Source organism: Panthera tigris, chromosome C2, assembly GCF_018350195.1.
Source record: "Panthera tigris isolate Pti1 chromosome C2, P.tigris_Pti1_mat1.1, whole genome shotgun sequence".
In the NCBI taxonomy this organism is placed as follows: Eukaryota; Metazoa; Chordata; class Mammalia; order Carnivora; family Felidae; genus Panthera; species Panthera tigris.
This window is the reverse complement of record NC_056668.1, coordinates 84,370,359-84,395,611: the sequence shown is the minus strand read 5'-3', so window position 1 is coordinate 84,395,611 and position 25,253 is coordinate 84,370,359. Positions and strand designations below refer to the sequence as shown.

General features: G+C 40.6%; 1 long non-coding RNA gene across 4 annotated transcripts in view; it reads left to right on the top strand.

Moving 5' to 3' along the window:
• The first annotated feature begins 579 nt into the window (after nucleotides 1–579).
• Nucleotides 580–25,253, top strand: part of LOC122230458 — a 54,417-nt gene continuing 29,743 nt past the window's right edge. For 2 of the 4 annotated variants that reach the window (XR_006207416.1, XR_006207413.1), the window contains exons 1-3: nucleotides 580–667; nucleotides 2,714–2,786; nucleotides 22,526–22,667. This is a non-coding gene — a long non-coding RNA (uncharacterized LOC122230458). Of the gene's footprint in view, nucleotides 668–1,414; nucleotides 1,632–2,713; nucleotides 2,787–22,525; nucleotides 22,668–25,253 lie in introns of all 4 variants that reach the window. The other 2 variants (XR_006207414.1, XR_006207415.1) reach the window with 2 other exon arrangements.

Genomic DNA, 25,253 nt, shown 5'->3' with positions numbered 1-25,253 from the left:
AGTATTAAACCAACATTTTTACAAGAAGCAAACCTCTTTATTAAAAAAAGTGCTCTGGCGGCTCCTGGGTGGCTCAGTCAGTTAAGCGTGGGACTTTGGATTTTGGCACAGGTCATGATCTCACAGTTCGTGAGTTCGAGCCCTGCCTCTGGCTCTGCACTGACAGCGTGGAGCCTGCTTGGGATTCACTGTCTCCCTTTCTCTGCCCCTCCCCTGCTCGTGCTCAGACTTTCTTTTTCAAAATAAATAAATAAATAAATAAACTTAAACAAAAAGTGTTCTGCCAAATGCCACTCTGTGTAACATGAGTTTCAGAGTCCTCACTGGAAACCTGCTTGCCCTAATCTCCCTGGAATTTCTCCATTTCCTGGTTGGAAAGTTTGGAATATGTCAGCACCAAGATTCTAACTCATTGGTCTGAGGAGTATGCCCCTCTCCCTCAAGGTTCCTGCCTGTGCTCTATGGGGAAGACCCTCCTAACTGTCATAGAATGCTCGGGTGACAAAACTGACATCTCACCATCTGATTGGCTTGGTGCCCAGAAGCACTCTGGGAAAGAATTTGAGTGTTCTAGGTGGTTGAGATTCAGACCCTGACAGTTGTAACTGATGGACTAGGCTGGGCACTGCTGATGAACCTCACATTCCTGAGAGAAAAATCATCCAAAGTAAGGCATTTTGCATGATAGACTAGACTCGGCATCAGAGCTTGTCACTGGAAAGATGTGGTATTTCCAAGGACTTGACCCCACCTAGACACCATACCTGAGAGGGCTCTGTGCCTTGTGAATAAGAGGATTATGAAATAAAACTGGAAAACAAAACAAAACAAATATCATTTGGGTTTCCAGTCATTTGAGAGAGTTGGGCACTAAAAGAGACAATGTTTCCATGTTGGATGGAGAGAGGTGTTAGGACTGGAGATTAGGTGGTGGGTGATGAAGAAATAAAGGCAGGGGGAGAACAGATAAAGCAAGGTCACTGGAGGTCAGGAGTGGGTCAGTACTCCCTCATGGGGCTTTCAGTTGGTTCCAATCTTCCCATTACAAGCCACTGCTCTGAGGCTGTGGAAATTTTCTGGAATTAAGAGGATGTTCTTAATTTTAAAGTGAGAATAACCTATGTGAAAGGGTGGGACATAATGACCAACATAGGGCATTGACATTTTATATTAGTACCAATAGTAAGAGCACTAAGGATCCAAAGGAAGAAGGGATTTCTGGGAAGTCATTTAGAGGGGGATTAGAGAAGCCTTAATAAAAAACCAGAGACAACATTTAGGTAGTTGGAGGGAGAAACAAGGGGGGCAAGAAACTGTCCTAGGAGCTGAGATGTACCTTGATTCTATGAGTGATTTGGGGCACCTTCAATATCCCATCTATCTTAACCATTGTGCTTACTTTTTTTTTTTTAAGAGTATTCTTCAACTTTCTAGAAGTCATTATGAGGGGCCCTGACTGAGGAGACTCATACAGAAACCCTTGTCCCCATCACAGATACCTGGTTACCGTTTTCCTTCAAGATGGCCATCCCTTGGGAGGATTACCCTTGGGCCTCAGAGGAGAAAGAAAACCAAAAGGCATAAACAATAAATTGAAAATTGAAGTTGAAAGTCAAGTCTAAAGATTTAGAGTAAGAGTTGTATGTATTATGAAGTTATATCCTTAAAGGGAATAAACTCTACCTGAGGTAGTAGGACATTAGTTAGTTAATGAATTTTGTCAGTGTGGTTATTTGTATAATTCATGTGAGTGCACATTTACAACCTGAGATGAATTCCTTTACCTTGGTCTGCTTTTGGGTCTATCTTGGTATACAAGGCTGTTATAAAATGGAAGATGCAAACTAATTACAAGATTAAGAGAATTTTCAGATAGGTGCTTATCCTTGACCTGGCCCTACTAGAAAATGAGGATCACTTCAACATGCATTGGAGAATTAATATTCCTGGAAGGCTAATTCTACTTCTTTGCTCAATCCAGGAGAAAAGAGAATAAAATGAAAATAACAAAAATAATTTTCTCTCAAGGCCATCATTGCACTTTGTCCAAGTCTAGCAAGCACCATGTGACAAGTAAGGGGTCAGGTATATGGCTTGACACCTGTTCCCAGGCAGCCTGCTTAGGTGCTCACACTGTCCTGCACTGGAAGTTTTTCTCCCTGAATGATCCAGGCCGGCTTTCAGTGCAACATGAACTCACTGATTCTTTGCCAACCTCTCAGTTCCCTTGAAGTGGCAGGTGCTTAAAAGCCTGCCTCCTATTGCAAACCTCTGACTTCCAACAGCACCCCCTTCTTGGCTACACTTCTGAATCTGGAGTTTTAGCAACCAAATATCAGAGGCTGGCAGGTGGGTATTTTTGAGTTTTGACTTCATGTTTGGACCAAGATGTCATATTTGAAAGGAAAGGTGTTTCTTTGGTATTATTTTTTAAAAATAAAAATAGCATTACCAGCATCTCAACTCTGCCATTCCTGACTAAAGGTTAGCCCCAAACAGGCTTCTGGGGTTTCCATCAGGTTTATCAAAGATACTGGCAATATTAAGCTGTAATTTATGCTAATTTATTTCATATTCTGCCTTAAGATAGTTTAATCCATCCTTCCTCTCTCCCTCTCCCCTCCCTTCCTTCCTTCCATACTTTCCTTCAATTCTTTCTCCTTCCCTCCCTCCCTTTCCTCACCCTCTCTTTTTCTTTTTTTACAATCCGCAGAAATCTCAGATGACGTTCTCCTGGAATCACCTAGCCTGAGGGGTGCGTCCTTATGAGGTCAAGGCTTTCAGAGGTATGTGTGGCCTATGACTTGGACCACCAGGTGAATATTGTTGAATGGGCCCTGACTCATTTCAGGTGGCCACCACATGGACAGTAGGTATTAGGAGGATCTTTTCTGTTCCAGCTGCTCCATGGACATAATTCCCCCCAACCCACTTTATACCCATTCAGCCTTTTATACCCATTGCCTGAAGGTCAGATGTAGAACCCCAGGGGCAGAGGGGAATTTTCCCTTCTATGCTCCCTTCCCTCCCCCAAGGAGGCCATTAAGAGCTAAAGGAGAACCGTGTCCTGGGAATAACCTTGGACTCTGAAAATCCTGGGTCAAGTAGTTTAAGAACGGTGACGACTGATTTCTCTGGAAATCCTTTACCCTCAAGACTTAGGAGATGGGCTGAGTGAAATGCGTGTCTGCTAGTGAATGGAGCCTAGAGCTACAAGTTTCAAGCTTGGCCACTGGCGGGGGGATGGGTTGTTGCTAAAATGTTAAGGGAAACAGTTGAACATCAGTAAGGAGTTCACTTCCACACAGAGGAACATGTATAGACAAAAGATCTAAAGTAAACTGAGGCATTTATAGCTGCATGTGAGATTATAGTTGATAGCTTCCTTCTTTGTGTTTTGTACTTCCCAACCCACAAAGAGCATTGTGTAGGGAAACAATGTAGGGGTAGGAATTGTGCTTTTTCATTTCATTCTTGCGGTTAATGTCTTCTGCAGTGGACACCTGGCCTGGCACGTGGGTTGTGACTTACTATGGAGACAATCTGGGGTCTCCTCTAGTGCTCCTTGGGCAACAGAAACAGTGGTGTGTTGGAGACCTGGAAATGGTCCCAAGATAACTCCCCGAAATGAAGTCCTTAGCTAGGGAGTCCTGTGGACTTGTCATGATAATGAAGTTACGCTGCCAGCTTGCTAATTGCAATGATAGAATCATAAAGTGTTAGACCTAGAAGGATCTTGAAGAATCATCTACTATGTGTTCTCATTTTTGTGGCAAAACCAGGATGAGAGTTTGATAGTAATGTTATCTTTTAGTAAGCATCCACTATGTGCCAGGAATGGTACTGGGGACTTTATGCGGATTAATCTTTAATCATACTACTAAGGTAGGTATGTAATACCCCTATCTTGATTTTTATAGAGGAAGTTGAGGCATAGAGATTTAGAAGCTCTCTATGCCTCAACTTCCTCATCTATGAAGTAGCTTGCTTCAAATTATCCAACCAGAGTCCAAGGCGGGCTACCTGTTTGGCTCCAAAATAGGCTCTTGTACATAGTTCTGCCTTATTTTCAGCATGGGTTACCTGATTCCCAGTCTTAGAACTTTATCTCTCCTAGCCACTTAATTATTTTAAATTATAATTATTTTAAATAATACAAGTCTGTTTTTAACCTGTGTTAGCCGAACAGATCAACCCCCAAATTATAGTCCTCTTGTTGGGGTAGTCTGGTGCCATGAAGAAGCCCGCTTCCAAATTTATAGGCAAATCCAATATGAGAACAGGCCTTCAGCCTGAGCTCAGATACACTTTCACTTGCTCACCCACTGCCTTTTGTTTGTGAGTGTTCCCATGTATGGGCTGTGGGAATGCCCAGCCAGAGTGAGGGTGTGGTGACCAGGAGATTTTCACCAGAGCCGGAGCTGTAGGAGGGGAGCTGGGAAGAGAGCCTCAAGGCTGTCGCACCCTAAGGCCTCTGTTGGCGGTAGTTCAGGCTGTCTCCTCCTGACCCTTCTGCCTTCCCACCGTTGGAAGGTTGGGCTGACATGGTCTTTGGTGAAGAGAGAACTGAGGGTTTTCTGAGGTAAAGTTGAGGGGAGGTAGGGCAGCGAGGTATTTTCTCTGTCAGAGGAAAGTAAAGACTTAAATCATGAAGTGAATCAATGTGGAGTAAGTCCTCCATGTTTCAGCCATGCCAGAGGCATTCTGGTTAATCACATATTCTGAACTAGGGTGATGGTGTGTGCTATGCGTGGCTGAATACTTTTCCAGGGATTATAACACAATAAAGTATGGGTAAAACCCAAACTACACTAAATATAATTAAATCTTTCTTTGATGATTCATAAGTCCTTTAGGATCCTGTAGTGCCTCAGGGTCACCATTATGTATCCTTGATCATCCTTGATGAGGCAGGCAGCTGAATAAAAATATAAGAAAATATAAGAAAATATAAGATTTTACGTTATAGGCCTCATTCTCACTCTGCCTATCTGGGTGGTCTTGGGCAGTTCTTGACCTCTTGAGCTTCAGAATCCTGTCCAAAATAGGGGTGGTAACATCACATCATAGGGCTGTCGTAGTAGAAAACTATGTGCATGTTGTAATTATTATCATTGCTGGTAAGCTACCAGGATATCAAAATGCTGGCTGATAGACAATTCTATTATATGTTTTTGTTTTTGTTTTCCAACACGATTCACAGTAATTTAGTCTCCTTTTAAGGAAAACATGGTTTTCCCAGAAGCAGGTATTTCTGAGAAATGATTATTTAGTCAAGGGCTAGCAGGTGCATTTAAACTGTGTTTTTAGATGGCAAAAGTGGTACATGTTTTTGTGAAAAAAATTAGAATATTACAGAAGAACATATTAAAAAATAAAAGTCCACTCTGTCTTCATTGTCTCAATCTTCCCTAGAAGGAAACTTAATGTAGTTTAGTATATATGTACTTGTGTGTGTATATTAGATGTAAATTATACTATTCGTTATTGTCCTTATGTCCCTATGACTATGCTTTTTTTCCCCCCACTTAACAGCATATCTTGGGGATCTTTTCATTGTTTTCATTACAGCTACATCTGCATGATCTTTCATAATCTGGATGCTTCATCTTGTTTAACCATTGCTCTGTTGATAAACGTTAGTTGTTTCTAGTTTCTTTTTCTTAAAAAAATTTTTTTAATGTTTATTCATTTTTGAGAGATGGAGAGAGACAGAACATGAGTGGGGGAGGGGCAGAGAGCTAGAGGGAGACACAGAATCCGAAGCAGGCTCCAGGCTCTGAGCTGTCAGCACAGAAGCTGACGTGGGGCTTGAACTCAGGAGCCGTGAGATCATGACGTGGGCCGAAGTTGGACACTTAACCGACTGAGTCACCCAGGAGCCCCTATATTTTTTTTCTTAATCCATGGCTTATCTTTTCATTTCATTTCTTAAGTGCTGATTTTTGAAGAACACAAGTATTTAATTTTGATGAGTCTAAGTTTTTAAATTTTTTCTATTATGGATGATGCCTTGGGTATCATATCTAAGAAATCTTTGCTCACCTCAAACTCACAAAGATTTTCTCTTACATTTTCTTCTAGAAGTTTTATAAAAACAAGGTGATTTTATAAGTTATTTCAAAGACTAGATGAAACTAATGTTTTCTATCGGCTCTTTCTTGACTGAAATTAATGGGTCCATGGAGTTTAACCTACAGAGCAGGTCTTTGATACTTTTTCACAGTAGTTTTTACAATTTGGTTGCATTGTGTATCTACAGAATCAACTACTGTGGCCTTTATTACTGACTCCTTAAAATGTTTTCCCAAGAGAAAATGTAAGATCATATTCATTTAGCAGGATCAGGATAGGTTTCCTTTGAGGAAATTGTATTTATTTCCTATACCATGAATAGAATATTCTCTCTGTTACATCATTTAACAAATGTAGGGCAATATCTTTCAGTACCAAAGCAGTAAAGTCATTTCCTATTACTAGCTGTTTTGATATGGCATATTTCCACTTGCTTCTCTTTATTCCTTGGAACTCATTTTATTTCTCTGGGTAATGAAGCTATTATCTGTTAGCTCTTAACAAGGTTCTGTGTGTGTGTGTGTGTGTGTGTGTGTGTATGTGTGCATGTGAGTGTTCAAGCACTATATTGCTCTTGATTATTAGGAAAACTTCAATCTCATTTCTTTCAAAGCTTCATTGATCAGAGCACATATAGTTCTTCATCCCTTATTGGAAACTCTTAGAGCCAGATATATTTAAAAAATTAAAAAAAATTTTTTTTAACGTTTATTTATTTTTGAGACAGAGAGACAGAGCATGAATGGGGGAGGGTCAGAGAGAGAGGGAGACACAGAATGTGAAACAGGCTCCAGGCTCTGAGTGGTCAGCACAGAGCCCGAAGCAGGGCTTGAACACACAGACTGTGAGATCGTGACCTGAGCCGAAGTCAGCTGCTTAACCGACTGAGCCACCCAGGCGCCCCTTAAAAAATTTTTTAATGTTTATTTTTGAGAGACAGAGAGACAGAGCATGAGTGGGGGAGGGGCAGAGAGAGAGAGAGAGAGACACAGAATCCAAAGCAGGCTCCAGGCTCTGAGCTGTCAGCACAGAGCCCAACTTGGGGCTCGAACTCCCAAGCTGTGAGATCATGACTTGAGCCCAAGTGGATGCCCAACTGACTGAGCCACCCAGGTGCCCTGAGCCAGATATATTTTTGAGTGAATAGTTAAAAAAGTTTTTTTCTTAGAAGATAGTATACTGAATCTCCAGAATGAATATAATTTCTCTCGAGGGTCAAGATAACTACTATTAAATAACATGGATATATTAATATCCATGGATATTACTTGGAGCCACGGTAAGTGGGTTCACATTCCAGGACACACGGACAGACTTTGGCAAGTCTTGGTGAGGCTTTCAGCCTGAGTTTTCTGAATGAACATTTTAAGGAGAAAGAATTTCCACTGTGGACCACACTATGGTTGAGATTATTTTCTAGGGGGAGGTATTTTGCCATTCAAAATCAATATGTGCTAGAAAAAAAAAAATACCTTCTCATCTCCCACTAGTTCCAGTGCATTAATTCCATCTGCCTCACGGCACAGCCTCTCAGATCTGTTATCTAGGGGGTCTGGAGTCCTGGCTTGGGGTGAAATTATATCCTATAAAATGGAATTGAGTCAAGCTGTGATATATTTGAATCCTATTGAGAACTAGATTATATGGTCAATGGCAGCTCAGAAGCATGTTTTAATCACCAAGCGCTGTGGTGCTGACCTGACAGCACTTGTGGAAATCTTTGGCCCATGTCCCTGGGGAAAACGAGAGCTTCATTGTGCCCACAATTTCTTTCCTCATGAATAGGACGTGTCATAGTGACTCATCAAATGGCACTTTATGAAATAATTGTAGGAGTAGTACCTACCTGTCATGAAATATTTGTACAAGTAAATGATAGAAGCTTCCATAAGTATATGGAGGTAAAAAATAAAGGAAAAGCCCCTTAATGCCACTGTCCCATTCCATCCCTTCTATCCTCCTCAAGGAGGAGGGGTGATACCAATGATAGCAATTTGGTGTGTGTCACGCGAGACCTCTCCTTTGTCACCACGTGTACGCACACACAAATACACATGGTCGTACCTATAAACAAATGGGTCATACTCTTCAGATTGTTTTTAGCGATTCCTCAGAGACATCTCTTGGACACTACTATCCTTTTGATGTCCGCAGAACATTCAGTCCCCTAGTGAAAAACCTGTAGGCAATTTGGGGGGTGTTATAAACTATGCTTTAATAACCTTCCTTTATTCATTTATTTTTGTGCATATATGTGTATTTTTATGGACTAGATAGAAAAAGGTTCATGGTTTTTGGTTTATCTCTAAGGTCTTACTCTTAACAATTGCTTTTAGTCAGCCTAAATGTCAGCATTGTCCTCTGTCCTACTGTTTATCTAGAAAGCCATCTGGGGCACTGGTCATCTTTGCTGGACACATGGTGTCTCTTGCCGTGAGGATGGGGGGCATACAAAGAGGAGAGTTGTTTATGTTTACAGCCTTTGATACTTTTGATTTTGTCTGCTAGCTACTAACTGAGTGTTGTGTTCTTTTATTCCCATATATAGGACAGGTCAGATAAAGTAAGAACTTGCCTTCAGTTATGTACATTGTTACAAGCTTTTTGGAGAGCTCTTGACAATATCTACTGAAATTTAAAATGTTCATGCCTTTTGATCCTGCAATTCTGCTGCTACACGGTACTATAGAAATAACCTTATTTTGAGACCTGAAAGATTTTGTTCAGATATGAATCTCAGAAACTTACAGGAAACTTATTATTTAAATAGTTCCTTCAATGGAGTGAATGTTTGTGTCCCCCCCCCCTAAATTTGTATGTTGAAATGCTACCCCCTAATGTGATGGTATTAGAAGCTTTAAATATCCTGTGATCTGACCTTATTTTCATAATTTTTACTAATACAAGTCAGTTGGTAGATATGCAGCCAAACTAAGAAACAGGTTGTCCTTCTGAACAGGAAAAAAATGGCTATTAACTTTTAAATGTAAATATGCAGCATTTTCCCATAGAATTGATGCTACTAAATATTATTTAAGACAGTGTAGTACTTGTCGAACACAGGCGTTATAGTGGAAACTACGGGTCCGGAGAGAAATGAGATAGAGCGCTTGTCCTCAAGGAAATTACCAGTGAGTAGATCATATTTTGGCTATTTTTTAAAAACCCAGTAATGCTGGGACAGAAACAGGGTCAAAGGATGAAATTCCATGGAGAAAGCTTTGGACACAATTTATTATATTATATTATATTATATTATATTATATTATATTATATATTATTACTTTTTAAATATAACTTATTGTCAAGTTGGCTAACATACAGCATGTACAGTGTGCTCTTGGTTTTGGGGGTAGATTCCCGTGATTCATATGCTTACCTACAACACCCAGGGCTCATCCCAACAAGTGGGCACAATTTATATATCACCCAAATGGATCCAAACTCTGTCTACCTTTGAGTATAAATGAGGCCTTCCTAAGATTATGGACCAAATTGTGATGACCCTTGATGCCCCCTTCGATGACTGTAGAACCATACCTCCTCTTAATGTCTCTTCCAGTTTCCAGAGTAGGAACAAGTTCATGCATGTTTTCCTCGTCTGGCAACCTGTCACGTCACTTGTCTCTGGTCCAGCTGCAGGTACCTGTGATAACATGCTTCATTGGCAAAGGGTTCTTCTGCTGAGATTCTAGGGTTCCACAGGGTTGCACAGGGTCTGTGGCAGTGTCTGGGGAGGAACTGTGTTCTCCCAAACCCTCTAAGCACTTTGTTCCCTTGACCCCACAGGTGCTCTGCTTGTGCCTCGAGTGTTCCAATGAGTGACTTTCATGAGAAATGTTCTTCAAATTCCCACTCTAAAATCTCCCTCATCATGTGGATCTAAACCAGTGCCTGTGTGTGTGTGTGGGGGGGGGGGGGGTTGGGAGGGAGGTGGGATGGGGTAATGGACTGAAATTGAACTGACTTTTCATGTCCCTGCCAATATTTCCCCATTTTTCCTCTCCAGTCCCTGGTAGTTACTACTACTCTCCCCTTTAGAGAAACACACATTGTCCACACACATTCCTTAGGCAAACATGCACCCAAGGATGTAACAAGCCCACCAGCTCCCCCAAACTACCTGACCCTGACACGGACCATGTCTTGTTTGACTTTGTATCCCTAGTGTCAGCCTAGTGCTTGCCACAAAAGTGGACCTTTAATCCTTGTGGAATTAATGAATCCATGTTGTTAAAGGGGGTAGATTTAAGTATAATCTATGGATATCGAACAGAGATTTCCCCAACTTCATGGTCACGCCCATGGGAGATGCTAGCATGTTTGTTAACTTAATGAACAAATTGGTATCTTTCATGTTCCAGATTTAATGATCTCATGATTTGTGCTGCCCTGTTTTCTATATTCTTACCCTGTCACCTTTGTGACCAAAGAGATATATTTGTAAACCGTTTGGCCAGGATTAAAGGTATATATTTTCTGTATCTGTAAAATGATTTAAAAGGATTAATAGTAAGCATTTATTAAGAAACACATGTGCAATTCAAATGCAGAACAACTGTTCTAGGCACTGGGGACTTACCCATATTATGGAAAGCAGCAGACACAAAGGAATGAAAGGAAACAGGGAACCTGGGTTGGGGGTGGGGGAGGAAACGAGGGAAGAAATAGAGAGAGGGTGGGAGGCAAGGCAAATGATGACCACAGATTCATATCAGAACTCCTGGTTATCTAGATTCCAAGTTCTAACACTGGCACCGAGGTGAGCATGTTCACTTTTATTTTTAAAATGGAGTTTTTGAGGAATAAGTAATAGATTCACATGGTTTGACAATTAGGTCTCAAAGTAAGAAAAAAAAATCCACTCATTTTTTTTCTAGTCACTTGGCTCTTGGATAGACATCTTATCTCTCCCAATGCAAGTGTACCTCAGATTGAAGTCAAAGAGGAGATATAGAGAAACTTACAAAATTTTTTAGTCCCTTAGGCAACGTCAGAGCTGACAGACTTGTTTAGGAAGAATTTGTGATCTTGGTCTCATTAGTTTTATGTTCTAACATACGGAGCTTATTAGCCTGGACAGGAGCCCCTGATTGTTCACAAACCAGCAAAACCTCAGAAGTCTTGCCCTTTGTTTTAAAATATTTCAGGGGTGTCTGAGTGGCTCAGTCAGTTGAGTGTATGACTTTGGCTCAGGTCATGATCTCGCTGTTTGTGAGTTTGAGCCCTGCATCTGACTCTGCTGTCAGCTTCAGATCATCTGTCTCCCTCTCTCTCTGCCCCTCCCCATCTCACTCTCTCTGTCTCCCTCTCTCTCTCTCAAAAAAAAAAATTATATATATATATAAAATATATATTTATATAAAATAAATATTTGTATAAAATAAATATCATTTATATAAAATAAAAAATACATATACATCTATATAAACATTAAAAAAACCCAAAATATTTCAGCAACATTTGAATCTGGTGTTGGGTTGGGAGGAGGCTGTGACCATGCTAGGGACTTCCCCATGATAGTCCAGAAGCAGAGCAGAGCCAAAGGCTAAGAGGGAGAGGGGAGGCTCAAATGCCAGAAGACCAAACATAAGCAGTCTGTGCACAGGGCCCCAGGCAGGTAAGTGGACAAGTGTGCAGGGCCAGAATTAGCGTAAAGGGTCAGAGGTCAGTGAGGAAAATACACCTCCAACATTTAACTTAACCAGTGAAAGAGCTAAGAGAGCTTAAGTCACTGCTAACCCAGCAGCAGAGCTGGGTGTTTTGGTGTGACTAAAAAAATCTTTCAAGCTTCAATAAACATCTTAGCGAACTTTACGTAGTAATGTAGAAAAATGATCAGTTTAAAGGATTGCCACTAATTAGAAGGATTGACAGAAAAGTGACAGTCATGATTTTCTTCTAGTGAATACTTTGTTTTCCTCTTTCTGTGTGACATAGTTTATTTTATTACTTAAGAAACAATTTTTTTAAGTTTATTTCTTTTGAGGGAGAGAGCAAGCAGGGGAGGGGCAGAGAGAGAAGGAGACAGAGACTTCCAAGGAGGCTCCACACTGTCAGTGCAGAGCCGGACGTGGGGCCCAATCTTTTGAACGGGTGAGATCGTGACCTGAGCTGAAATCGAGTCGGATGCTCAACCGACTGTGCCACCCAGGCACCCCCATGTGACATAATTTAGTAATTGTTGTTTTCCCTGCCTTATTTTCCGAAATACAAATTTATTTAGATATATAGCAATAACCTGATTACATTTTGACTTTTCAGTTAAATGTTTAAAATTTTACAGTGCAATTCAATTTTAAAAACCCCTGTTTTTGCCATCACGTAGCTTACAGGATGATCCTGTACCTTCTCTTCCTGGCACTTACTGCATCTGTGAGTAGCTAATGTTTGATTTCATTTGTGTTTCCCTCACTTATCTTGTAAGCATCCTCAGGACAGAGCCATATCGGTGTTGCTCATTCAAAAAAAATTTCTAGCACCTTGCACGATGTCTGGCACACAATATGCATGTAGTGTTTGCCAAATGATGAAGAGAAAGAGATCAGCTGTGGTGAAGTGGTTAAACCAATGAGGAACACCTCATTAGAGGAGGTCCTGGTGTTACTGGCATACAGAACAGAGGCTGTTGACCCTGGAGGGAAGGCGGTCAGGGGAAACTTCTGAGAGGGCTGATGTCTGACTGAACCTTCGCCAGGTGGGGAAAAGCATGCCAGCGTGCAAAGGGAAGAATGGGAATATTGGGAATGCCACTCCTTTGACACTGCTACAAGAGTGAGGCTCTGTGGTGAGAGGGGAGAGACAGTGGATGCAGTGAGCCACACTGTGGTGTAAAGGGACCCGTGTGTCAAGGAACGTGGCATTTGCTGAGAGATGGTGGGGAGCCTGGAGGGCGCGGTGGCCACAGGAATGTCAGACTGAGGAGAGGGAGAGACTTTAGGGAGGCTGCTTAGAAGACCAGAGCCATACCAGACACACTTTTTAACTTCTTCTAAGTCTCTTCCTGTCACCTCCTCACCTGTCACCAACGCTTCTCAGAGGAGCGGTCTGTCCCCACAATCTCTTTCCTCTGTCCATTCCCTCCTTCACCTGCTGCAAGGGGCTTCCCCTCCTCCGATTCCAGACCTGTAGCCCCTCTCTCCCCATGCCCCCTCCCCTTACACTGCTGTCACCACACTCACCAGTGACCTCCTTATCCAGCTGTAGTCTCCATCTTTGTTTTGTGGGACTTCTTGACCACCATATTCCCCTTAAAGTATCTTTTCTTTTTTAAAGCTTATTTATTTATTTTGAAAGAGAGAGAGAGACAGAGAGACTGAGAGAGACAGAGACAGAGAGGGCCAGCGGGAGGAGCAGAGAGAGAGAGAGAGAGAGAGAGAGAATCCCAGGCAGGCTCCACACTGCGAACACAGAGCTCGATGTGGGGCTTGATCTCACAAACCGTGAGATCATGACCTGGGCCGACATCAAGAGTTACATGCTTAACCGACTGAGCCCCCAGGTGCCCCCAAGTATCTTTTGAACCGTACTTCATTTATAATCCAAACCCAGAAAGCGTAAAAAGGAGTGAGTAGGGTCTTTCCCATCCTTGTCTCTCATTTCTCCACCGGCAGCCACTGCTCTTAGTTTCTTATGTATCTTTCCAGACATTCTTTATGCATATTTCAGCAATTCCAAATTTATTTGTATTTAGTGACAAATAGGAATGTGGGTTCTTATTTTTTCCCCTTCCTTACACAAAGAGTAGAATATTACATGTCCTCTTCATCTCTGTGCTTTTTTCATTTAACAAACGAAAACAATACACATGCATAGATGCTGGGCATCTGATGCTTATCTTGTTCCAACTACTCATTACTTCCCAAACTTGCTTCTCCTACAGTCTTTCACACACTTGGTGTTGGTGGCAGTAGGGAGGGGTTAGGGCCATTTGCCGAGTCACTGAAGCCAGAAACCTGAGAGTCCTCTCTGACTACTCCTTCAGTGTCATCCAGAATATCCACAGGCCCATCATTTCCTTTTCTTCATTCCTACCACCACTGCCTGGATTGAAGAACTTTGTCCTTCAGGAACCCTTTGCCAAGATACTCGTTATGATTCACCCAGTTGTTCATTCCCATAGCATTCTGTATATACCCACAACACTGAACATGTCATGATGACTGATTTGTCTGTTCTCTCACTAGACTGTGGGCCCTTGAGGGCAGAGATGTATTTATCTCATGTTTTACCCATAGAGACATAACGGATGCTAAATGAAAATATGAAAGAATAGATGTCCAGAAAACAGTTCACTTGGTAAACTGTTCAGTGACTCTTTGTATGTTTTGGAGCAGTGAGGGAGACGGATGTATCTCAGAGGATCCCCGGTTTTGGGGCTGGATGCAATGAACAGAGATCCAGGTTCCAGGTAGAAGAACAGGTTTTCATTCTTCAGGGCTGGTAATTTGTGGGTTATACATTCTGTAGTTACATATATGATTTGGTGGGTCATATACTTGTGTATGTATCAGTCACAGCTTAGAATAGTCTAGAGAAGTAAGTTCAGAGAGTTATAAACACAGAGTGGCTGAAGTCAGGGTGTGATGAGATCACCTAAAGGTAATCTATAGTAAGAAGATGGATAAAGAGAGAATTCCGGATGACACGATCATTACTTGGTGAGTGAGAAAGGGGAAAAGAACAAGCGGTAAGTGAAAGATAAAAGGTAGGAGTGTTGTCGTGGAATCCCAAGGAGGAAAGGCTTTCAAGCAGATGGCATAGGGGCTGACAGTGTCACTTGCCGCCAAAATGTTCGGCCAGATGAGGACAGAGAAGTAACCATTGAATGTGACAACTCTGAGCTCTTTGGTGATGATAGCAAGGCCAATTTTAGTGCAGTGGGGTGACTCTTCAGGGTGAGAAAAGGAAGGCCAGGGATTGGGAGGACGCTTCCTTGTAGGGAGAAGAGGTGCATGTATGTAGAGTAAATGTAGGGTTTTATTTTTAAGCTTTTTTTTTTTTTTAATTATAGGCAGAATATATATTCATTACTGAATATTGGAGCAGTATGGGAGGGTAATAAAAAGCCAAAAAGATCTATAATCCTACCACTCTAAACACTGCTGCTCTTTAAAACAATTTTTTGGGAGGGCATGTGGGTGGCTCAGTAGGTGAAGCGTCCGACTTCGGCTCAGGTCATGATCTCACAGCTTGTGAGTTCCAGCCTTGTGTCGGGCTCTGTGCTGACAGCTCAGAGCCTGGAGCCTGCTTCGGATTCTGTGCCCGCCTCTCTCTCTGCCCTTCCCCTGCTCACACTCTGTCTCTCTCTTTCTCTCTGTCTCAAAAATAAATAAACATTAAAAAATTTTTTAGAAATATTTTTTAAGTTTATTTATCCATTTTATTTTTTTAATTTTTTTTTCAACGTTTTTTATTTATTTTTGGGACAGAGAGAGACAGAGCATGAACGGGGGAGGGGCAGAGAGAGAGGGAGACACAGAATCGGAAACAGGCTCCGAGCCATCAGCCCCGAGCCCGACGCGGGGCTCGAACTCACGGACCGCGAGATCGTGACCTGGCTGAAGTCGGACGCTTAACCGACTGCGCCACCCAAGCGCCCCTTATTTATCCATTTTGAGAGAGAGACAGAGGGTGGGGCAGAGAGAGAGACGGGGAGAGAGAGAATCCCAAGCGGCTGTGCACTATCAGTGTGGACCCCGATGTGGGACTCCTTGGGGGGGCTCTGTGTGGGGTTCGAACCCACCCATGAACCATGGGCTCATGACCTGAGTCAAAATCAAGAGTTGGAGACTCAGCTGAGTGGGCCACCCAGGCACCCCAACACTGATGCTTTTTTTAACCATTTCCTTACAGTCTTTTCCATGCATTTTAACCAAGCTGGGAAGAGGCCAAATTAGTGATTACAGGTTCTGTTCTGCACATACAGAGGATTGGCTTTAGCATCTGTCCTTGCATTAATTACCAGGGTGGATTTGGCAAGTCTAATTGGCTAGACCGTTTTCCTCCCTCACTGCACCCTGGGTATTTCTCCATATGGAGTTATTTAATTAGACAGAGATAAAACTTCTCATTCATTCATTCAACAAATATTTGTTAGCTGTCTACCATGTGCACTGCGTTAGTTGCTGAGGGATGGAGCAGTGAAGCAGACAGACACTTATCTCATGATGCTTGAATAGTGTCACTTGCAGAGGACCTCTACTTCACCCTGTGGCATACCCCTATTGCACTCACCTGCTAGATCTTACAGACAGGCTTTCGATTTCTTTTGTATAACTTTTCCACTTGATATTTCCTCTAACATTAAAAAGTCTTTAGAAAGTTTCCTCTTAATGTTAAATATTTAGCTTTTCTTTTCATATTTCTCCTTATAATGACACCTTCAGAAGTGTATTTGAAGTTAAGCTTGGTCCATATTTTGTACTATTTTTCAAGAATTAATTTTTGGAAGAGGAATTTGTCGAGTCAGAAGACCTGAACTTTTTATGGTATTTAGATACTTATTGTGAGATTGCTTTCCAGAGAGGTTTCCACTAATTTAAACTTTTTTTAAAATTATTTTTTTTATGTTTATTCATTTTTCAGAGACAAACAGAGAGAGACAGAGTGTGAGTGGGGGAGGCACAGAGAGAGGAGGAGACACAGAATCTGAAGCAGGCTCCAGGCTCTGAGCTCCCAGCACAGATCCTATCGCCAGGCTCCAATTCATGAACCGCAAAAATCATGACCTGAGTTGGGTGGGACACTCAACCGACTGAATCACCCAGGCACCCCTCCACTAATTTAAACTCTTAACAGTGGAAGACAAAGTTACCTTTTTCACCTGAGAGAGGGGTCATTTGTTTATATGCTAAGTTGACTCAGCCAGTATAAAGGGATGCTTTTTGAAGATAAAGAAGATGGAACAAGTTTCCTGAGAAGTAGTGTTGATGAGATCTGGAGAAGGTGCTAGAAGGTACTCTTGAAGAAGAAAGCTCTCCTGTTGAGACAGGAGTTAAGAAGGGTGTTTGTATATGTGTTGTACAAAGAGTGCTACAAAGACTGTATATGTGTTGAGAAATGGGGAGCTGAGGGAGTTTCTATTTGATGGACTCCGTTTTCTTTGTACGCTAGGAGGCAGGTGCATCTGTACAGAAAGGAGTAGGGATAAGAAGAATTAGGCTGATAGCTGTGGAGAATGAAGATGGCTTGGAAGGGCTATGTAGAAAATGGGACACCCCTAAAAGGTGCAGTTGCCCAGATTATGTTGCATTTTGTTTATAATTGTAAGTGAAGGCTTGATGCTAGGACTCTGTTTACAGGGTATAGTGAAATTGAGAATTGGTGATTATTTGATTAATTTGATGAATGTTCCAAATTAGGAATACCAGGTCAGGGTATGTTTCCGACCTAAATTATACAACGCAGTTGTCTGCGATGATCAAATTAACCAGCTGATTGCCAAATCTCTATTTCTCTCTGTCCCCTGTGGACATAGCCTAAAGGACTAATAAGTGAACTGGACTCTGCCCCAATCTATTTTGGGATAATTGATGTCTTTGTACTTGCATCCCAGCAGCTTGGTATTAAACACTGAAGCTTTGTGGAGAATGTCAGTAGGCGATTTACTACCTCAAAAAGCAGCCTTTCTCTTAAAAAGCTTATCAATCAGAACTTTGGAGGGAATTTTCCAAGCTCCCTAAGGAAAATCATATTTTACTGCTATGGAAAAATATTTGATTCCATGTGTTTTGCTTCATAAAATGAATTTGTTTCAGATTCTGAATGCTTATTTGTGATTTTTATTTCTGCCTTCGTGAATCACTTCAAGCCAATTTCAGTTTTACATTTAAGTGGTTTTTGTTCTTAAAAATATTTATATTCACCGAAAGTTGCATTTGTTTTTTTTCACTCACTGAAAAGTATCAGTGATTTTAACCTCTTGATAAGGAAAATCAATTGCGGTGAAGAAACATTTCATTTCTTACTGTTTAAATATTTCTTTCCTAAATTGGTGGTTGATGTAATGCAGGTTATGAAATGCATGGAGCCGGTTACTAAGCTAATTTGGGCTCTGAAATCCATTTTGTGAAATAGCAATGTAATCTGAATATTTTAGGGATTGACCTCAGTGTTCAAATTTCCTTTGTATGTCCTCAAACGATGCTGCGACGAGTCATTCACTTATGCATGAAAACAAAAGTAACTGTAGTTGCTCCAACTTGGACTCTTCCCTCAGAGGCTCAGCCCACCTCCCCTTCTCCCGTGTATTCATCACCCCACAGGGCTGTTGTGGTGCGAGGTGCTGGACGAATAGGCCTGGTGTAACATTTCCCTCCTCTCAAAGATCTCCCAACCTGTTGAGGTTTGCTAGCAGACCAAACTTGAACAAAGAATAATTCTGTTTCAGTGTGAATATTGGGCTGATTAAAATGTGGCCATTTATGCTGAGAACAGCTTTTGGCATTAGAGATTTGTCATGTGCTCTTACCAATTGTAAAATGGATAAGTAAGCAAAAGTTCAAGATGGTAGAATTGTATCCTTTTGTGTCTGGATTTTTCTCTGTTCCTGGTCTAGGTCTCAGGATTGACAAGAATGACAAGGTGGGCTTGGCCTACTTATTTGTACAGTAGCTTGAAGGAAATGTGTGTAACTGAAGATATGTGGGAACACCTAGGCTTCCTCAGTTTTGACCTCCCACCTAGAGTGGGGGAAGCCTCCAGGTCTGAGGAGCCCAGAACCCACTTTTTCATTTGTTTTGTTTTTTGAGAAACTAGTAGAAGTGTATAGTTTTTATAGAAAATCCATGATTTCCTTTTTTTTTAAAGTTTATTTATTTATTTTGAGAGAAAGAGAGCATGCAGGGGAGGGGCAGAGAGAGACAGAGAGAGTGAGAATTCCAAGCAAGTTCCGCACTGTCAGCACAGAGCCTGATGTGGGGCTCGAACTCATGAGTTGAGAGATCATGACCTGAGCCGAAACCAAGAGCTGGACGCTTAACCGACTGAGCCACCCAGGCTCTCTGGAAATCTATGATTTCTAAATATTGGTATCTCATATATACATGTTGGCCTGTTGTACCTGGGCCAGTTCAGCCTCAGGGTGTTGGTCTGTGACCTCTGAGTAAATGGTTTCCAAGCTCTCATTTTCTAGGTAAAAAGCCAGACTTCACTAGTCTCCTTAGAGGTCAATGCTTATGAAACACAAGGTGGAACATGCTCCTTATCATTACTTAATCTGCTCAGCCTTTTTATGTTTTGAAGAATAAGAAGGGACCCGTACTTAAATAAAAAGGAAGGCATGACTAAAATGCATTACACTGTTTTATTTCAATTTTTTGGTTAAATTAAACTGAAAGAAAGCGTTTACTACATAGTCTATGGCATTATTTTTCAATGAACATATATTGTGATTTTTTAAATTTATTTTTTATTTTTTTAATATAATTTATTGTCAAGTTAGCTAATATACAGTGTATACCGTGTGCTCTTGGTTTTGGGAATAGATTCTTATGATTCATTGCTTAACTGCAACACCCAGTGCTTACCCCAACAAGTGCCCTCCTCAATGTCCATCACCCATTTTCCCCTGCCCCCCATAAACCCTCAGTTTGTTCTCTGTATTTAAGAGTCTCTGATGGGTTTGCCTCCTTCTCTGTTTGAAACTATTTTTTTTCCCCTTCTCTTGCCCCATGGTCTCTTGTTTCTCAAGTTTCTCAAGTTCCACATATGAGTAAAAACATATGATATCTGTCTTTCCCTGACTGACTAATTTCACTTAACATAATACCCTTCAGTTCCATCCACATTGTTGCAAATGGCAGGATTTCATTCTTTCTTACTGCCAAGTAGTATTCCATTGCATATTTAAACCACATCTTCTTTATCCATTCATCAGTTGATGGACATTTGGGCTCTTTCCATGATTTGGCTATTGTTGAAAGCACTGCTATAAACATTGGGGTACAAGTGCCCCTATGAGTCAGCATTCCTGTGTCCTTTGGATAAATTCCTAGTAGTGCTATTGCTGGGTTGTAAGGTAGTTCTATTTTTAATTTTTTGAGGAACCTCCACACTGTTTTCCAGAGCAGCTGCACCAGTTTGCATTCTCACCAACAGTGAAAAAGGGTTCCCATTTCTCTACATCCTCACCAACATCTGTTTTTTCTTAAGTTGTTAATTTTAACCACTCTGATTGGTGTGAGGTGATATCTCATTGTGGTTTTGATTTGTATTTCCCTGATGATGAGTGATGTGGAGCATCTTTTCATGTGTCTGTTGGCCATCTGGATGTCTTCTTTGGAAAAGTGCCCATTCATGTCTTCTGCCCATTTCTTCACTGGATTATTTGTTTTTTGGGTGTTGAGTTTGGTAAGTTCTTTATAGATTTTGGATTCTAACCCTTTATCTGATATGTCACTTGCAAATATCTTTTCCCATTCTGTTGGTTGCCTTTTAGTTTTGTTGATTGTTTCCTTTGCAGTGCAGAAGATTTTTATCTTAATGAGGTCCCAATGGTTCATTTTTGCTTTTATTCCCTTGCCTTCAGAGATATGCCGAGTAAGAAGTTGCTGCAGCTGAGGCCAAAGAGGTTGTTGCCTGTTTTCTCCTCTAGGGTTTTGATGGTTTCCTGTATCACATTTAGGTTTTTCATTCATTTTGAGTTTATTTTTTTGTATGGTGTAAGAAAGTGGTCTAGTTTCATTCTTCTGTATGTTGCTGTCCAGTTTTCCTAGTACCATTGGCTAAAGAGACTGTCTTTTTTTCCACTGGATACTCTTTCCTGCTTGGTCAAACATTAGTTGGCCATACATTTGTGGGTCCAATTCTGGGTTCTCTGTTCTATTCCATTGGTCTATGTGTCTGATTTTGTGCCAATACTGTCTTGATGAGTATAGCTTTGTAGTAGAGGCTAACCTCCAAGATTGTGATGCTTCCCACTTTGGTTTTCTTTTTCAACATTACCTTGGCTATTTGGGGTCTTTTGTGGTTCCATATAAATTTTAAGATTGTTTGTTCTGGCTTTGAGAATAATGCCAGTGCAATTTTGATTGGGATTGCATTGACTGTGTAGATTGCTTTGGGTAGTATTGAAATTTTAACAATATTTTTTCTTCCAATCCATGAGCATGGAATATTTTTCCATTTCTTTGTACCTTCTTCAATTTCTTTCGTAAGTTTTCTTTACTTCTCAGCATACAGATCTTTTACATCTTTGCTTAGGTTTATTCCTAGGTGTTTTATGGATCTCGGTGCAATTGTAAATGGGATCGATTTCTTGATTTCTCTTTTTTTTTTTTTTTTTTGCTTCATTATTGGTGTATAGAAATGCAACTGATTTCTGTACATTGATTTTGTATCCTGCGACTTTGCTGAATATCTGTATCAGTTCTAGCAGCTTTTTGGTGGAATCTTTTGGGTTTCCTATGTGGAGTATCATGTCATCTGAAAAAACTGAAAGTTTGACTTCTTCTTTGCCACTTTGGATGCCTTTGATTTCAATATATTGTGATTTTTATTTGCTACTTTGCCTATTGTTTTAGTTAAAAAGAAAGGAAATAACTTATTTTGGGTAGTATCTATTTAAGGAATAGTTAACTAAGTAATGGTGAAACTTACAAAGTGGGGCCTTCATTTATCCTGGGAGGTATAACACTTGCCATAGGAGGGAATGGCTCTTTGATTTAGGTGTTGAGTAAAACGACCCTAACAGTAGGATCAAATCATGCTGGAATGGACTTTAATGTCACTGTCCTCTCTGAACCATTCAGTTCCATAACTGATCCTGTTAAGATCATAGCCTGTATTTGCTTCAGGTGGTGAATACCTTAGAATGCTTGTTTCTCTCTTTATGTTTGTGAAGTCGTATAAAGCAGTTGAAGTTCATGCAACAAACTTCCACTTATATTAGAATGATGCAAGATTAGATGTGCTGGTGAATGAAATCTGCTTTACTGACTTTGATTTATTTATGAAATAAACATTTATTGAGAACCTACTATTGTATTGAGATTCAAGATCACCAAAATAACTGACAGTTGTGCAATTTATAGCACATATATGATAATTAAAATTATATTTTCTCTCCTCTGCCCTCTTGCTGATAGCAAACTATGTGTCTCAGGTGCATGATTTGGGAATAAGAGAGATAGGAAAAGCGCTTTGTGGGAAGCTCTTCTTTCCTTGTCTAAGCCTGCTGAAGTCTCTTAAATAGTCTTCCACTGCCAGTTGGAGACTCATTTATAGGCTTGCAAGGGTGTCCTGAGAAACTCTTCATGACAAGTTTGAGGAGCATCACTGCAAGGTGTCAGATGAGCTCATTCTGGGTGCAGAAATTTATATAACATTAATATCAGTGAAAAGAAAACCAGTGAATACATTCTTATCATTAAGGTTAAAAAATCTAAATGTTTTGTTAATTGAATTCAGAGTATTTGCCTAGAGTGCTATGTGCTTTTTGATTTTCCAGTTAGCACTTCAGTGGTGAATACAGAAGACAAAATTAGTACAGATCAAGTAACCTGGAAAAGAAAAAAGAGACAGCACTAGATACAGAAGTAGACAAGAGGAGGAGAAAACTCAGGTCTTGGCAAAAGCCACATTACCGAACGGTAAGTCTTGCCCATGACACTCTGTGTTACAATAGTGAACTCTTACATGGCACGTAGTAGATTCCAGGAAGTTATACAACTTTATATATGTTATGGGTGGATGCATAAAGAAAGGTACACAGGTAGATAGATAGATGAGAATTTAAGTTAGTTTTACAAGGGTTTTTTTTCATTTTTTTCCCAATAAAGTCCATTTAGAGATGAGTTAAAGACCTCACTCAGGTGTCATTGAGAAGAGAAATCTCAGTTCTCAAGCATCTGTGGACATTCAGTCACTAAGCATGTGCCTAGAAGGAGTTAACCAGTTAACCATCTTTCAGGATTGAACTGCCAAATCTCACCTGATTCAAAACCATTGGCCATTAAAACTGTTCAGAAATGATTAATCTTTTCTCTACCGTAAAACACATGAATGTCTTGCATTGTCAAGGGCTGTCAATATGAATGGAAATCATCATAGTGCTGTACTATAACAAATAGTCATTTGAGTTTTTAGACATTTGATATCAAGGAAATGGTTTTTCAGCGTCCATTATTGGTTATGCAAGATGTGTGTGTATGCGTATGTGTGTCTCTGTATATGTACGTGTATACATTAATATGTATACTCATGCATATGCCCATGTGTGCACGTTTACATGTAGCTGATGACTTGACCAAAGAGATAAAGATGAGAAAACTGTTGTAGGGTCTTAAAATCAATCAAAACTTACTGTTGCCTTGTAGACAGAGCACTGACAAGAAAGCTGGAATTTCTTATGCCTAAGGTACCTAAAACAGGAAGAGGGAGGCAGCCTACATGTGGGGATCAAAAGGTTCTAGGTGGGGTGGAAGGAGAATGCAGAGACCCAAAGCTAAGCAAGGTGTGACACATTAGGTATAACAGTGAATGACGAGGGGAGAGCAGCAGGGCTTGCCAAAGGCTGTGAAAGGTGGGAGAATGACATTGGGCAAAGAGGGAAATAGAGGTGATTGACCAGCATGACCTTCTCGTACATGAGATTTGTTTTGTGTTCCTGGCTCTTTTCTCATTCTTTTCTTGGTCCTGTTAGGGCTTGACTTGGTAGATACTGGCCCAGGTGATTCTGAGAACTCTGATGTACATATTTTAAAACCAAACATTATGAGGGAGATAACTTTATTAAGTAGACATTAACTACACATTGAATTGGGTTTTTGGACCATATTTTGATGTGTAGTCCCCTTTTCCCTCTTTTCCTCTTTGTGCTCACACGAGATTACACAGTTACAGACTGTATTTTTTTAAAAAAAAGAGCTTTAAATAAATTCTTCCAGATGCTAAAGCCTCGATGCTTCAAACAAAAAATACAAGTATACCAGGAAAATTCATACATTAATTCATTGGTTCAATAAATATTTTCTTAGACTTTGCACTAAACCCAAGGGACATGGCTGTGAAGAAGTCAAGGGGCCTGTCCTCCTAGGGTTTACAATCCGGTGGGGGAGGGTGAACTTTCTATTTCTATTCTTTCCCAGGTCCTATCACACACATTATTTGAATCAGTCTTGCCTGTTTCACGCATCCAGTATGGGAAATTCAGAAATTCATTTGGGAGTAGCAGTATTAGAATTTGAATTTGTCTCTGCATCCAGTCAATCATAGAATTCCCAAATGTAGTGTCTCTTTTTGACAATGGGATAGGCTTTCAGGACCAGATGTCAGTGTTGATAAGCCTATAGGCAGTGACTCAAGACAGTGTCCTTCATATTTATGGGGGAACATAAATGTTACTTTATTCCCCCTTCTTTAGCGCACTCGACTGAATGAGGGGATACTTTAATAACTAAAACAAAATTGTTTCCATACTTACCTCAGCTCTCATAAAAAGTTTGGGTCATTTTTATCAAACAACTATATTTCTTAATAATGTAAGTGAAGTATAGAAAATTTAGTTTTGAAGCAGGATAAGAAAGAAGTATAATGCAGTTTTTGAAATCAAAGGAGATTTTCTTGTTTCTGTCTCTCGACCACGGCTCTCAACCCAAGTGTCTTGAAGGAACACATGATCAGCTTTGTATGAATTAGTGAAGGAACATTTCCATCTCCACTTAGTTCAAAATCTACATGTAATTATTAATAATGATTTATAATTCTAAAGAAAATTTTTCTAATAGTTCAAGGTACTTTTAAAAGACAGGCAACTTTCCAAAACCTGGGGAACCCCGGAACCTCTTACTAGAAAGGATTATAGTTTAAGAGACCAACCTGCCTTACCCTAGTTGATCCATGTTTTCTCTTTATGTCCATGCCTGATTTTTAAGGCACAATAGATCTTCAAGGTCTCTAAACACAGCATACATTTATGATGATTCCTTCATCATAATTTGGGCCATATGACCCTTCTGCACCCATTGAGCTAATAGTTAACTGATCATTTGGCTTAAGAATTTCATTTAAAATAGTTCTGGGGTGCCTGAGTGGCTCTGGTTAAGTGTTAAGTGTTCGACTCTTGGTTTTGGCTCAGGTCATAAGCCCACAGTTTTGTGAGTTGTAACCCCACATTGGGCTGCACACTGACAGTGTGGAGCCTGCTTGACATTCTCTCTCTCTCTCTCTCTCTCTCT